Source organism: Gossypium hirsutum, chromosome D01 (genome assembly GCF_007990345.1).
Source record: "Gossypium hirsutum isolate 1008001.06 chromosome D01, Gossypium_hirsutum_v2.1, whole genome shotgun sequence".
In the NCBI taxonomy this organism is placed as follows: domain Eukaryota; kingdom Viridiplantae; phylum Streptophyta; class Magnoliopsida; order Malvales; family Malvaceae; genus Gossypium; species Gossypium hirsutum.
Window position 1 is genome coordinate 38,961,045 of NC_053437.1, and position 17,100 is coordinate 38,978,144.

Here is a 17,100-nt window from a genome sequence, read left to right on the forward strand (position 1 = left end):
TTAAACCAACCAAAACAAGAAATTTTGAGACCTTCAATTCGATGAGTCCAACACCTAACAATAAGAAAAGAAAAATCTCAAATAAATTGTTATGTGTCTAAAACAAACATGAATTGGTAGTTTCAAACAAACATCCAAACACTTGAAAATCTCAAATATGTCATGGTAGCCATACACATCGTACAAACGATTCAATTCACAAATACTACAAATAGTTAGATATGTAATACATACTCGAATATAAAACAAATACAGAAAAATCCCCTAATCCAACCGCTGCACACCATCTCCATACATTCCACACACACCAAATAGGGTACACTAGTCCCTTTTTCCAACCTTTACACACCAATACTGAGTTATGGTGAACCCATCCAACCGAAACACACCTTAATGTGGTCTTTTGACACTTGAATTATTGTGGGTGTACCGCTAAAACATAAGAATGCGGTAAGTCTGCCAAATCAAACTTCCTTCTCTTTAAAAACAAATCTCAACCCCAAATATAGATGTAAACCATATCATGCATTCAAATCTACAGAATCAGACATGCTCTTTCTTTATGATGTGATTTCCCGAGAGTTGGGATATTTGAAATTTTTTTTGAAAGGAAGGATCATCTTGAATGGTTTAAACAAGGGTGAAAACCTTGACCCGAAGCACTTGAATGCTTTAAGGAACCAAAGTTATGATAGACCTTAACCTGTTTGAGCTTGAAAAATACTTGAACCTTGGTATAATTGAATCGCCGCACCCTAGGATGGTTTACGGGATGATAAGACAATTGGTGAGCTCCACAAACTCATTAAATTTTGATAAGTTTGGTTAAAAATCATAGAGAGAAAATCTCACAATAAAGTTTTGTATTAAAATGGTCTAACCTCAAAATGTCCTTATTGCACAGTTTATATAAGTACTTAAATGGCCATTCAAATTCGGCACCTAGGGTGTTCACACTAACATAAACACATTCATACACAAGTTAATAAATTTGGTTCATGTTTAAATGTCTGTGCATGCTTAGCTGAATAGTTATGTTGTTTCATTTGGTTCATTCATGCATTCTTAGCCATGAAGTAAGCTTTACATTCCTTGAATGTTTAGCCATTAATCTCCTTAATCTCCCCTTGACCGGATGTACATTACATAGAACATGCATGTCTTTAAATGTTGTCTTTAAGGAGCTTATGATGCATGGATGGAAACATGATTCTAGAAAGTCCTTCTTCCACCGTCCATGTATCTCCATTAATGTCATATATCCTTCGACTTTGATAAATGTATGTTGAAATGTATTTGGCACACCATATAAACAGCCATACGAACCACATTGAAAGCTTGATTCATGAAAATTCTGGAAGGTTCCTTTGTGCATGAATTCGACTTGAATGGTCATTCTTAGCCCATATAAATAGTCACCTACATCAAATACAAATAGGCATCAAACTTGACACAATTCCATTGAACAAATTTGGCTAAGACACAACCTAAACTCTAGACTCCATACTTTGACCAATACGCATAAATCATAATACTCATGAACACATAAGCACCCACATTACACATTTATGGACAATTACTCAAACAAGTGATAGAAACAACAACATATTATAATGACACACTTAACACATAAATGTAAATAACAAGTTGCGGATGAATGAAATACAAATTAACTTGACAGCTAACACGTTAAACAACATAACATGGAAATATCAAATAAAACATTCATTTGATGAATCTCATTGTAGTTTTGGGCCTCTTGTGCTTGGGTCAATCTCGAGTTTTTCTTGTTGATTCACATGATGTGACCGGAATCATATCACTCTATCTCCATAATCAATAAACATATTAACAAACACTTCAAATTAGCAGAATCAGAATCAAACATACTTGTATTCCTTTACAAAATAGCAGAAACAATAATATACACTATTTTCATTTATCACATCCAATCATACCATATTCCAGGTTAACATATGTCATCATCTAAGCATTTATACGTCTAACAAAATTAATGTTATAATTACGTGTACAATAAAAAATTCAACCCTTAATACTCCCTTTATAGACCTTTCTTGAATAGGATTTGTGTCCCAATCAGACCTATAAAAGCCTAAATGAGCAAAGGATTACTCGAGAACCAAAAAGAGTCAATTTGTAAATAGATGATAAAATTGTAAAATAGAACCACACGGCCGTGTGGGAGGTTCCAAATTGTGTGACAGAGATACACAACTATGTGACACAGAGACACACCGTGTAACTGGAATACATGGCCATGTGATTGAGAGTCACTCCCATGTGACTAAGATAAACGGTCGTGTGGATAAACTATGTAATTCTCTGACCCCGTGTGACAACTTATGCAATTTATAAGCAAGGAAGATACGGTCATGTCTCAGGCCGTGTGGAAGCTCCCCAACACGTGTGCAGTTGACAAAATCCCCGACAGAGGTCACACGGCCGTGTGGCCAGCCCGTGTTGGAACATTCCGTAAGTCAAAGGTGTCGAGAAACATATTTTCGAGACGTGGCTTCACGAATTGGGCTTAAGAATTTTATTATTATATTTTTTATAAGTTAATTTAATGTTAATTAGATAATTTTAATTATTAAGGAAAAAATTAAGAATGAGATTGAAATAGATTAAATTGCAAAGTGGAGCTTTATTAAAGGACTTATTTAATAAATAGACCATTACCTATATAGATTTTGTTAGTTGATGTTTCTGATGGTTTATATATATGTATATTTGTGTATTGAAATCATTAGTAATTAGAATATATTAAAATAAAAGATAAAAAAATTAAGAGAGACGGTTTAATAAGAAAAAGAAATAGAATAGTGGAGAGAGAAAAAAGAAAAGAAAAAGTAAAAGCTTCATGTTCTCTTGCATGCCAAAAAGGGGAGAGAAAATTTTAGCCATGTTATTCATGCTTTAAAGCTCAAATTGGAACAAATGGATCGGACATGAATTTTGGAAAAATGAAAGTAACGAAGAGTCATCGGCCTCACTATTACGACTGTTTTGTTAAGGTAAGTTCGTAGACTCGAACTTAATTTTTCTATTTAGTATTTAATTAATCAATGCTAAACCAGTACTTGATATAAAAATGTATGTGTTTTACCAAATTGATGTAAGATAAATGAATGAGGAAATCGTGGAAGTAAATCTTTGCAATATCGTTGGCTAACCCAACTAGCACTAGGCGCAATCATCGTTGGTTTAACCAACTAGATTTGGGCTCACTACAGATTTTGTCGATATATTTGACTACACTAGACACAATTTTTGTCAGCTTGTCTGACTAGTGCTGGACACACAATCGTCGGTATACCCGACTAGCGCTAGGTGCAAATACCGTTGGTTTGTCCAACTATAGCTAGGCTCACATTCAATATCATCGATATATCCGACTAGCGTTGGGTGCAAACATTGTTTGTTTATCCAACTAGAGTTGGGCTCACTTTCAATATCGTCAGCTAACCCGACTAGCGCTGGGCGCAAACTACTCTGTGGTTTATCCGCTAGGCACCGGGTGTCATGTAGCTAATAGTCCATACCTCAAGGTTACTTGAATTATCGAAAGAGTTTGTTATTCGTATAATTAATGAAGAATTGAGATTTTTATTTGGTGTACATATAAGCTCATATTATTTGATTGTTCTTGTGGTTTATTATATAAATGAAATCTATTAAATGTAAATTGGTTTCCATGTTTGCAGGCTAGATAAATCATAGACTCACACTCGACATTCTACAAGAATCTTGCACTCAACGTCAGTGATGTTTCTTTTTTTTTAATTTTGGCATGTACATAGGGTGTGTCTATATCCTTGAAGTTGAATATTTTGGGTATGTGTTTATAAGATTGTAAATATGTATAGATACATGCTATGTTGCATGTTTTGGTGATGGTTGGTTTTGTTTATATGCTTATTTCTTACCATAAAGCTCAATGAATGTAGTTAGTTTGAGAAAGATGAGTATAGGTCATGTTTTTACTACATTCAATTATTTGATTGCTTAAATTTTATTTGAGGTACCTATGAAGTGTATATTGGTTGTGGATGGATGTTTTAAACGTGGAGTCAATGATGACACATTGGTTAGGTATTAAGTTGTTTGTTTAAATAAGATTTGAACATGATTTATTGAGTTTTATTATTGTTAAAGGTCCCTTGTTAAAGTTGTTTTAGGTAGTTGATTGGTTATGCTTGTATTGGTTTGGAAAAAGACTTGTTTTTAAGTGATTTTTAGACAACATAGCTTGAGACACGGGCGTGTGTCTCAGCCGTGTGTCACACACGGCTTTGCGACACGGCCGTGTATCCCCTATAGGTTCTTTTGGATGCAAGTCAGATAGTTACATGACCTAGCCCATAGCCCAGGATATGGGCGTGTGAGGCCACTTTGAGAGTTACACGAGCTGGCATACAGGCGTGTAGCCTGGCTGTGTGACCCAAGCCAGTGAGTTACACGGGCAAGGACACGGTCGTGCGTCCCTACTTTGATTATCGACACTGTCTGAGGCACGGGCGTGTGTCTTACTCGTGTGAGTCACACGGCCTAGCCACATGGCCTTGTGAGTCACACGGCCTGGCCACATGGCCGTGTGACCCCTATAGTATAGTAAAAAATTTACAACTTTTTCCTAGTCTTTCCAAATGATTTCAAATTGGTCCCGAAATGTTTCTAAGGTATTTTTAAGGCCTCAAAGGCTTGATTTTGGGATGATACACTTGAAATGATTCAATAATAGTATGTTTATGATTATGTATGTAATGTATGTTAAATGTACTGATTGTTCGGTAATACTCCGTAACCCCACTCTGACGACAAACACGAGTTAGGGGTGTTTCATTTAGTGTTATCAGAGCTTACAAGTTTAGCTGATTCTCAAACTAAATCGAGCTCAGAATTGAGTCTTAAGGTACATTCCAAAGTTGAGTCGATTTTGAGTCCGGATTGGATGTTGATTATACTATTTTTACTTATAGTTTAAAGATGTCAGATGATGCTAATAACATAGTTGATCAAGAAGTACATATTGGTGATGAATCTATTGGGGAATTTGATGAATTTGAATTGGTAACACCGAGTGTTCGCGCTGATGGTATTCGGCAATAAAATGCTAATAGTGGCTCAATTGAAAGGCAATCTAAAACTGATGTATTACGAGTCATAGCGGAAGCTCTTCAGAGGGTGGCGGGAGTGACTCAACTCCTGATGACAACACTTGTGGTTAAACGATCTCTTATTAAGGAACTAAGAAGATATTGTGCTATTGAGTTTGCTGGAATAAAAGGAGTTGACCCGTCAACATTGGAATCTTGGTTAAAGTCAACGACTGAAATTTTACAACAGTTAGAATGTACTCCCCGAGAGAGCATTTTTTGTACAATTTCACTACTACAAGGGGAAGCTAATACGTGGTGGAAGATAGTTATGATACATGGTCCTACAGAAGTAGCTGATTGGGAATTCTTTCAAGTTGAGTTTCAGAAAAAGTACGTTAGGGAGCTCTATCTTGAAGATAGGAAACAAGAATTTCTCATGTTAAAGCTAGAAGATATGTCGATAGTAGATTATGAATGGGAATAGTCGCGACTTAGAAAGAATGCAAAGGAATTGATTCCTACAGAAGAAGAAATTTGCAAATGTTTTCTATGGGGCATTCGGGATGAAATTCGAACTCACCTAGTAGCATTAAGAATTAAGGAGTTTGCGGACTTATCAAAACGAGCAGAGATGGTCGAACAATCCTGGGTTTATGTAAGAAAGTTAAACTTCCTCATGCTACAGGTAAATGATTTGGGAACTTTAATCCTTCTTTTACATAAAAAAGAAATAAGGAATCATGGGAAATTAGGAAATCAACTGCTAAATCGAATGCACTAACTAAATCGCAAGATCATCAACCCACGATTTTAGTGGGCAGTGTAAAGGGACTGAATAGAGTTTTAGAGATGCAGAATTGTGAACATTATGGAAAGAAACACTGGGGTAAATGCTGGAAATTGACGAAAGGTTCTTTCCATTGTGGGTCATTGGAACATTTTGCTAGAGAATGTCTGAAGAATGAAATTGATACACCTGATGATTCTCAGAGAGTTTCCTCTACAGTGAACGGTCGAAGGGCGAGTAGAAGTGGATCGATTTCGAGGGGTGGATCAAGAAAAAAGAATGAAATAGTTGCTCATCAGCCTGAGGCCAAAGTGCCGGCACGTGCATATGTAGTGCAGACTCGTGATGAGGGAGATGCTACCGATGTTGTAGCAGGTATTTTTCTATTATTCTCCACACCTGTTTATACTTTAATAGATCCCGGTTCCTCTCATTTATATGTCAATTCTGATATGGTTAAACCGGGGAGCATGAATTATGAAATGTCTAAAGTGGCTATGTCAGTAACGAGTCCCTTGGGTCAAACCGTATTAGTAGATCAAGGTTGTAAACGTTGTCCAGTAGAAATTCAAAATCTAGCGTTTCTTGTAGATTTATTAATTATGGCCTTCGGTGATTTTGATATAATCCTGGGTATGGATTGGTTGACCGAATACGGTGTGGTTCTAGATTATTGTAAGAAAAAGTTTTCGATTCAAAATTCAAAAAGGAAAGTCATAGAAGTTAGTGGTGTTAAAGTAAGTGGGGCAAATCAGATTATTTCTTCGATGCAAGTTAATAAGTTACTGAAGCAAGGTTGTGAAGCTTTCTTAGCATAGGTTATTAACTCGAAAACTGGAAGCAATGACATTGGTAATATTTTGACTATTTGTGAGTTTCCTGACGTATTTCCTGAAGAATTGTGGAGGTTACAACCAGATAGAGAAGTTGAATTTGCAATCGAAGTGTTTCTTGGTACAGCTCTAGTATCCATAGCTCCGTATCGGATGGCGCTAACAGAGTTGAAAAAATTGAAAATTCAGTTATAGGATTTGTTGGAGCGTGGTTTTATTTCTCACATTTTCTTTCATTCTTTTTTTTTTCTCTTTTTCATCCTCAAACTCTTTTTCAAAGTGCTTTTCTTGCTCGCACTCTTTTTCTTTCTCGTTTCTTCCAAATTTTTTTCATTTTCATTTTCCTTTTCTTGTTCTTTTTCATTCTTTTTCTCTTGTTCATTTTCTCTTGACTTTTCAACAGAAGCTTTCATCGTGAGTTGATCTTCGTAGACTTGTCTCAGTGTGAGTGGTACTAAGGTTATTTTCCTCCCTTGATGTTTAAATGTATACCTATTGGTATGGCCGTTGTAAACGGAAAAATATGTAGGAATTTTCCTATGTAATTTATCACCTTTTTACTTAAATCCGTTGTTAAAACTAAGTAATTGTTTAATAAATTGAAGAAATATGTGAAAATATGAAATTAGGACATAGAAATTATTAAAATGTGATTTTATGCTTTATTATATAGTTTTCATGCAATAAATGGCTTATTTTATATTAATTTGAATATATTATATTTTTAAGACAAAAAGTGGGTCATGCATGATTAAATTAAATAATAAAATATAAAATTATATTTAATAATTTATTTTAAAATATTTCATTTATAATTTGGGTTTTAATTAATTAAAATGGATAAATTTCATTCTTTAGTCCTCTAACTTGTTGATTTATTTTGGACAAGTCTCATAGCTTTCCTGGATTACAAAACCGTCCAAACTGGAGACCAAGCCAACCCAAAATTCGGCTACCCATGGCTGTCCATAAACCACTTTTTGGTTTAATTGAACAAGTTCCTTGTAGAGTTGAAGAAATTAGAGATTTACTTGAAGATTTGCACTTGACTGAGTCTCAGTCCTGAGTTGTTGTGGCACTCAAATTGACTAAAAATAAAGGAAAAATCAGCTCAACATACTAAAATTATGGTCGGCCACCCCTGGAAGATGCTTCAAAAGATGGAAACTCCTATTTTTAGCAAACTATCTCTCTTTCCTCACCTATAAATAAGATCCTCTCATTCTTTCATTCATCATCCTTCAAGCATCCATCAAGCCTCCATCAAGCATCATTCTCTCTTTTTTCTCTTAGCCTTTTCCATTCCCACGCCTAGCATCATCTCTTCATAGATATTTTAGCAATTAAGCCTCTTAAAGAACCGTTGGTCGGCCACCTTGGAGAACCATCAGCAAAGGAGCAAAGCAAAAGAACGAAGGAGTCTCGTCAGTCAGAGTCTTGGGTGACAACCACTCTGAATTGGGTTTAATCTTTCTTTTCTCGAACTTAATATAAAGATGTTTGTTATGTGTTCTTTGTTCTTGTTTACAATAATATTAGCTTAATTTTATTTAAGTTAGGATGACTGCTTTGATTAAATATTATTTATTTGATTCATGCTTATAATGTTTGACCCTCAATCGTTCATGTTTTCAATTAAAATCAAGTCTGTATTTCATTCATACATGATTGAAATGCACATAAATTAGCTGAGCGATCCTAACCAAACGACGGCTAATGGACACATAATTGAAATGGGCATGCTCAATTTAGATCCTAACATGATTAAATTGTAGGTTGCATAACAACTCTAATCAAGCTCTGTTATCTGCATAGTTTTTAGATTTGTGTGATTAAATTGTTTCAAACCTAACACATCCCTATTACCTCACACGAATGCTAAGAAACCCTTAGTAAATAAGGATCAGTAAAAGGCGTATTTACTAAGTAAAGGATTTCGAAAGGACCTAATGTGTTTCCAAACTCATGAAAGATCTAGTTGCCATGGAAAGTTTTTCCGATTGTTATTAAGCATGTTGATAATAAATTGAGTTTAATTAAAGTAATTGTCCTAGTTTATTTATGTTATAATTGTTGCAAATTTTGTTTAATTTTACTAAAATCTATTTTATTCATATAGTTTGCATACTTATGATAATTTGCATTAGGGATCATTGCATTTAGTTTAATATATTTTAATCACCACTTCTCAACTATATTGTGTTTTTATTTACCAAATTGTTAATATAATTTTACAAATTAAGTGACTTAGAACAAATACAATCCCTGTAACACCCCGAACCCGAGACCGACACCGGAGTCGGACACGAGATGTTAACAAACTTTGAAAAAAAAATTTTTCCAGACACTGCCCAGTCTGAGTACTAGTCGCTTCAAAAATCATATCTTGAGTTTCACAACTCGAAAATCAGTTTTGTGATTTTTCCCTGAAACTAGACTCATGTCCCCACCTATGTATTTTTTTCTAGAATTTTTGGTCGGGCCAATTAGTACAGTTTATTAGTCAAAGTCTCCCAAGTTACAGGGGTCGACTACACTGACCTTTACCCCTTACGACTGGGATATCTCTCCGCACAGAGCTTCAATACTGATGCCGTTTGTTTCTATGGAAACTAGACTCAGAGAGGAATCCATACATATATGGTATGACCCCTAATTATCTCTGGTCAATTTATAGTGAATTTCCAAAGTCGGAACAGGGAATCCAGAAACTGTTCTGGCCCTGTTCCACAAGAACCCGAATATCTCTTACTGTACTGTTCCTATTATTGTTTCGTTACTTCCATATGAAAGTAGATTCATCAAGGTTCGATTACATAATTTATTCACTATTTAATTCTACTTCTACGAATTCTTGTGATTTTTCCAATCCACACCACTGCTGCTATCAGCTTCTGTTTTCAAAGTAAACCTTACCTAATTTGGGGTTTCATGGACCAACTAGGGCCTTGTCATACATAAGCCCACATATGATCATACTTAGCCATTCCAGTGGCTGATCATTTGCTCAACACTTCCATTCCAACTATAGTTACATCATGAAACCATCTATACATTCATAAACACGAATGGTCTAATGCCATACTTCACTTCTACAAGCCATTTTCGCATGGCTGAACACTTATACATTTCATAAAGTACTCGAAAAAACAACAATGGGTAGTCCTATACATGCCATATCAAGATTCAACCAAAATAGTACCCAAAAGAGCCTTTGATAGTGTGGGCGACTTCGACTTCAAGATCCCGAGTCCGATAGCTGGAGAACCAAAAATCTATAAAACAGAGGAGCAATGTAACGAGTAAGCAATTTATGCTTAGTAAGTTTGAGCAAGGAATTCCAGCATGCACAAATAATAGCACACATTTAGCTAAACGGAATATTTCATAATACGCAATTTACCGATATCAAACTTGCTTCACAACATTAACAACCATTATGTACATACACAATAAACTAACTTGGCCGAAGGCCGGTAGCTCGTTTATCAACTGAGCGAACATTTATTTGTAAGGGCTCGATTAAATTCAACACATACGTAACATATCCCCATATTGGGATGTTTTTCGAGTATTCGCTGGAATTTTACAGCAAGCTCATTCATTACCAAATCACGTACCTTCGGGATTTAACCGGATATAGCTCCTCGTTCAAATGCCTTCGGGACATAGCCCGGTTTTAGTAACTCACACAATGCCTTCGGGACATAACCCGGATTTAACAACTCGCACGAATGCCTTCGGGACTTAACCCGGATTTAATAACTCGCACGAATGCCTTCGGGACTTAACCCGGATTTAGTATCTCGCACAAAGGCCTTCGGATCTTAATCCGGATATATTCACTTAGCACAAAGCCTTCGGGACTTAGCCCGGACAGCATTCAATTAATCATGCACATTCATATTTCATTTTCGTTTACGAAACTCAAACACAAGGCACATATTGTCCTTGCACATTCGGCTCAATAGCCACACATAGAGCATGATTTAATCACGTCGAAATTTAAGCTCTCTTACTCAAGAACTTACCTCGGGTGTTGTCGAACGATCCCGCTAACTATTCGACCACTTTTTCCTTCCCTTTATCGGATTTATTTCCCCTTTGCTCTTGAGCTTAATCAAACAAATAAATTGATTTCATCATTTAGGCATCAAAAGATGAACACAAGGCACTTAGCCCATATTCATACATTAGACATTAAAGTCTCATACATGCAAAAATCATGCATCAACACAACATATTAGCTAATTTCTTTCCCCTTGGCCGAATATGCATGTCCATTTTTGGGGTCGATTTCAACATTTAATACACACATATACCCACTAGTAAAGCATCCTCCCCCTTTTCATCGATTTAACACATGCATTGCTCATCAACATGCAAAGTTACATTCGGCCTTAGCACACATCTTGCTAGCCGATTCTTCTCCCTTTAGCAACCAATGCACATATGTGCTCACACAAAAATGCTAAAAAGGAGGTTCAAGAATCATCAAGCCATCATCACATGCATCATTAACAAGCTTCATATTTTGCATGCAATGGCATTAACACAACCTCCACCTAGGCCGAATCTTAACTCATCCTCATACCTCATCACCACAACATCAAACATCAACCAAGAATGATGCATCCATGGTCGAGTGCCATTTCCATCACATAGCAAGATTTAGACCATGGGCTAGGTAGAACTCAAGCTAACCACTAAATCATGCATGCATCTCATGAAACATCATCAAACATACCTTAGCCTAGCTACATGCATGGCCGAATCTCTTCACCTTCTTCTTTCCTCCTTAAAATTTTTGGCCAAGGATGAACCAAAGGATGAGAAATTTTTTTCTTTGTTTTTTTCTTTCTAATTTAGGCTAGAATGGAGGTGAGAAAGGATGAACACAAACTTTTCTCCTTTCTTCTCTTGAGCTCACGGCAATGGGGGGAACAAACACTACACACACATTTTTTTTTTCTTTTGTTTCCATTTCTTTATTACCCATACTTCTTATTTTATTCTTCCACTAACAAAACATGTTTCATGACATGTTTTGCCCATCATTCTTTGTCATGGCCGGCCACTACTCATTAGGGGGGGGAATTTGACATGCAAGTCCCCCCCTTTGTCCACATGCACTAGTAGGTCCTCACACATTGACCTATCACATTTTAGAATTTTCTCACATAAGTCCTATTGACTAAATTCACATGAAATCAACCAAATTGAAGCTTGAAATTTTCACACATTCATAATTACATATTCTACACAATAAGTATCACATTCAAACATTTCGGTGACTCGGTTTAGCGGTCCCGAAACCACTTCCCGACTAGGGTCAACTTTGGGCTGTCACAACTCTCCCCCACTTAAGAAATTTTCGTCCCCGAAAATCTTACCGGTAAATAGGTTTGGGTATCGTTCTTTCATCGAGCTCTCGGTCTCCCAAGTAGCTTCCTCGATCCCGAGTTTGAGCCATAACACCTTTACTAGCGGAACTCTTTTGTTTCGCAACTCCTTCACTTCACGAGCTAGGATACGCATCGGTTCTTCTTCATAGCTCATGTCGACTTGAATTTCAACCTCCGATGGGCTAATTATGTGCGATGGATCAGATCGATAGCGTCGAAGCATCGAAACATGAAAGACGTCATGAATCTTTTCAAGCTCTGGGGGCAAAATCAATCTATACGCAACCGGACCAACTCGTTCGGAGATTTCGTACGGCCCAATGAATCTTGGGCTCAACTTGCCCTTACGGCCGAACCTGAGTATCTTTTTCCAAGGTGAAACCTTAAGGAACACTTTGTCTCCCACCTGATACTCGATGTCTTTTCGTTTCAAATCTGCGTACGACTTCTGACGATCCGTGGCTACCTTCAGACTTTCACGGATTACCTTTACTTTCTGCTCAGTATCTTTAATCAAATCAACTCCGAAAATTTTACTTTCACCGAGCTCGGTCCAAAACAATGGTGTACGGCATTTACGACCGTACAAAGCCTCGTAAGGTGCCATCTTAATACTTGATTGAAAACTATTGTTGTAAGCGAATTCAATCAAAGGTAAATACCGTTCCCATGAACTACTGAACTCGAGGATGCAACATCTCAACATATCCTCAAGTATCTGAATTATCCGCTCGGATTGACCATCGGTTTGGGGGTGAAAAGCAGTGCTAAAATGCAACTTGGTACCCAGAGCTTCTTGCAATTTCTTCCAAAATCGTGAGGTGAATCTCGGATCTCTATTCGACACGATAGAAACAGGTACCCCGTGTAATCTCACAATTTGATAAACGTACAATTCAGCTAGTTTATCTAATGAAAAATCCGTACGTACGGGGATGAAATGAGCCGACTTAGTCAGTCTATCAAAAATAACCCATATCGCATCCTTCTCACTTGCTGACAAAGGCAGTCCGGACACAAAGTCCATTGTGACTCGATCCCATTTCCACTCGGGTATCATGATCGGCTGGAGTAATCCTGAAGGCACTTGATGTTCCGCTTTCACTTGTTGACATATTAAACATCTCGAAACAAAGTCAGAGATGTCCCGTTTCATACCATGCCACCAAAATTGACGTTTCAAATTGTTGTACATTTTCGTACTCCCCGGGTGAATTAACATTCGGCTACAATGGGCTTCGTTCAGAATCATCGAAATGAGTTCCGAATTCCTTGGAACACACAAACGATTTCTGAACCTCAAACAATCATCATCATCAATTTGAAACTCCGATTCCTCGTTCGGAAAACACTTAGCCCGTTTTGCAACCAATTCATCATCGACTTTCTGAGCTTCACGAATTTGGTGAGTCAATAATGGTTTAGCTTTTAATGCAGCTACTAACACACTGTCTGGTAAAACAGACAAATGCACGTTCATCGCTCGTAAAGCAAACAATGACTTCCGGCTTAAGGCGTCCGCAACCATGTTAGCCTCTCCCGGGTGGTAATCAATGACAAGCTCGTAATCTTTCAACAACTCAAGCCAACGTCTTTGTCGCAGATTCAAGTCTCGTTGAGTCATCAAATATTTGAGACTTTTGTGATCCGAACATACATGGCACTTCTCACCAAACAGACAATGTCGCCATATTTTTAAAGCAAACACGATGGCAGCTAGTTCGAGATCATGGGTCGGATAATTCCTCTCGTGTGGCTTCAATTGTCTCGACGCATAGGCCACGACTCGACCTTCTTGCATCAATACGCAACCCAACCCAAGTAGGGATGCGTCACTATAGATGACAAACTCTTTACCTGATTCGGGTTGCACCAAAATTGGAGCTTCAGTCAAACGAGTTTTCAGTTGGTCGAAACTTTTCTGACATTTCTCCGTCCACTCGAACTTAACATCCTTTTGAAGTAGCTTCGTCATTGGTGTGGCTATCATCGAGAAACCTTTCACAAATCGTCGGTAATAACCGGCGAGCCCCAAAAAGCTCCGAACTTCAGTAACATTTCTCGGAGGTTTCCAGTCCAGTATGGCTGAAATTTTATTCGGGTCAACTCGAATACCCGACGCGGATACCACATGACCCAAGAAGCTAACCTCTCTTAACCAGAACTCACACTTACTGAACTTAGCATATAACTGCTTATCCCGCAAAATTTGCAGCACTAGCCTCAGATGCTCAGCATGTTCGGTCTCGTCTCTTGAATAGACCAAAATGTCATCAATGAACACCACTACGAACCGATCCAAATACAGTCTGAAGATCCGATTCATCAAATCCATAAATACTGCAGGGGCATTAGTGAGCCCAAACGGCATCACTAAGAATTCGTAGTGACCATATCTCGTTCTGAAGGCAGTTTTGGGAATATCTAAATCTCGGATTCGCAACTGATAATAGCCCGATCTCAAATCTATTTTTGAGAACACTGAGGCTCCCTTCAGTTGGTCGAACAAATCATCGATGCGCGGCAACGGATATTTGTTCTTTATCGTCACTTTATTCAGCTGACGATAGTCAATGCACAACCTCATGGTTCCGTCCTTCTTTTTCATGAACAATACTGGTGCACCCCAAGGTGAGAAACTTGGTCGAGCGAAACCTCTATCCGTCAGTTCTTGCAACTGAGCTTTCAACTCCTTTAACTCAGTTGGTGCCATACGATACGGAGCTATCGAAATCGGCGTAGTCCCAGGTACAAGCTCAATACCAAACTCTACCTCCCGAACAGGTGGTAAACCCGGTAATTCTTCCGGAAAAACATCCGGGTATTCACAAACCACCGGCACAGATTCGGGTTTCTTTTCTAATTCTTTGTCATCAAGTACATACGCAAGGTATGCTTCGCACCTTTTTCTTACATATTTCTGTGCCAACATTGCTGATATTACAGCTGGCATCCCCTCCAAGTCCGCAGACTCAATTGGGACTACTTCGTTATTTGCGCACCTCAAATCAATAGTCTTGCTCTTGCAATCCACAATCGCATCATGCGCGGTCAACCAATCCAAACCAAGGATAACATCAAATTCATCAAACGGCAAAAGCATCAAGTCCGCCGAAAAACAGGAACCTCGAATTTCCAGGGGACATTTCTCACACACTTTGTCGACAAGCACGTAATGACCCAAGGGATTTGACACCCGAATTACAAACTCAGTAGACTCAATAGTTAAAGTCTTACTGGATGCTAAGGTTTCACATATGCAAGAATGAGTAGAACCGGGGTCAATCAAAGCAATTACATTAGTATCAAAGAGAGTGAATGTACCGGTAATAACATCAGGCGAAGAAGCATCCTCGCGGGCACGTATAGCATAAGCTCTAGCAGGCGCACGAGCTTCGGATCTGGTTATATCATCTCTAAATCCTCTCTGACCACCACTAGCATTGCCCGTATTTCTAGATGGTCTACCTCGAGCAGTGGTAGCACCCGGTTTCCCACTCTGATTTTCATTCTGTTCAAACAACCTCGGGCAATCTTTAATGAAGTGGTCAACTGATCCGCACTTGTAACAGGAGCGGTCAGGGAATCTACAACTCCCCGAATGCCATTTACCGCAATATCGACACTTCGTTCTATCTCGACATTCATTCCCAACACTGGCGACCGAAGTGCCTCGTGTACCCACAGGGGGTCGATCACGATCTCGTCTAAAAAGGCCCGAAGTGCCTCTAAACTGGCCCGTATCATCTCGAAATCTCTTCGATGTCTGTTGAAGAGACCTTCCCGAGGATGTTTTACGAAACTCTCCAGTTCCCTCATCAACTCTTTGCTTTTCTTTTCTAAGCTCTTCGGCTTTACAAGCTCGTTCAACAAGTACCACGAACTCTTGTATTTCAAGAACGCCAACGAACATTTTTATATCTTCATTCAGCCCATCCTCGAAGCGTTTACACATAACAGCTTCGGACGAAACACATTCCCGAGCGTATTTGCTAAGTCTAACAAATTTTCGCTCGTAATCAGTAACCGACATGGAGCCTTGCTTAAGCTCAAGAAATTCCTTCCGTTTTTTATCAACAAATCTCTGACTGATATACTTTTTCCGAAACTCAGTTTGGAAAAACTCCCAAGTTACTTGCTCTCGGGGCACAATAGAAGTCAGAGTACTCCACCAATAGTAGGCAGAATCACGTAGCAAGGAGATAGCACACTTTAGGCATTCATCGGGTGTACAAGATAGCTCATCGAGTACCCGGATAGTGTTGTCCAGCCAAAATTCAGCTTGCTCGGCATCATCGCTATCCATAGCCTTAAATTCAGTAGCCCCATGTTTTCGGATTCTGTCAACTGGGGCTTATGTGACCTTATTTGGTCCGTTACCGGCGGTATTGTAGGTGCGGGGGTAGTATTTGTTCGGGAATGGAGGTTGTGGAACAGCCATATTAGTTCGAATGTATTGGTTAAACCAATCATTCATCACGCTATAGAATGCTTGTCTAGCTTCATCATTCTGATTACTAGCATTAGGTTGAGAGTTTGCCGACACTGTCCCTTGTGCGGGAGCAGGCGCTACACTCTCAAGATCATCAGCTACCTCTCGATCACGATCGGGATCCATTACTATAAATAAACACATTTACAATTGTCGGAAATCACCACACTATCAAGTAATCACATAAAATGGCATGTATAGCTAGACCCAAAACATTACGGTAGTCCTAGAATCGACTAAACCGTAGCTCTGATACCAATAAAATGTAACACCCCGAACCCGAGACCGACACCGGAGTCGGACACGAGATGTTAACAAACTTTGAAAAAAAAATTTTTCCAGACACTGCCCAGTCTGAGTACTAGTCGCTTCAAAAATCATATCTTGAGTTTCACAACTCGAAAATCAGTTTTGTGATTTTTCCCTGAAACTAGACTCATGTCCCCACCTATGTATTGTTTTC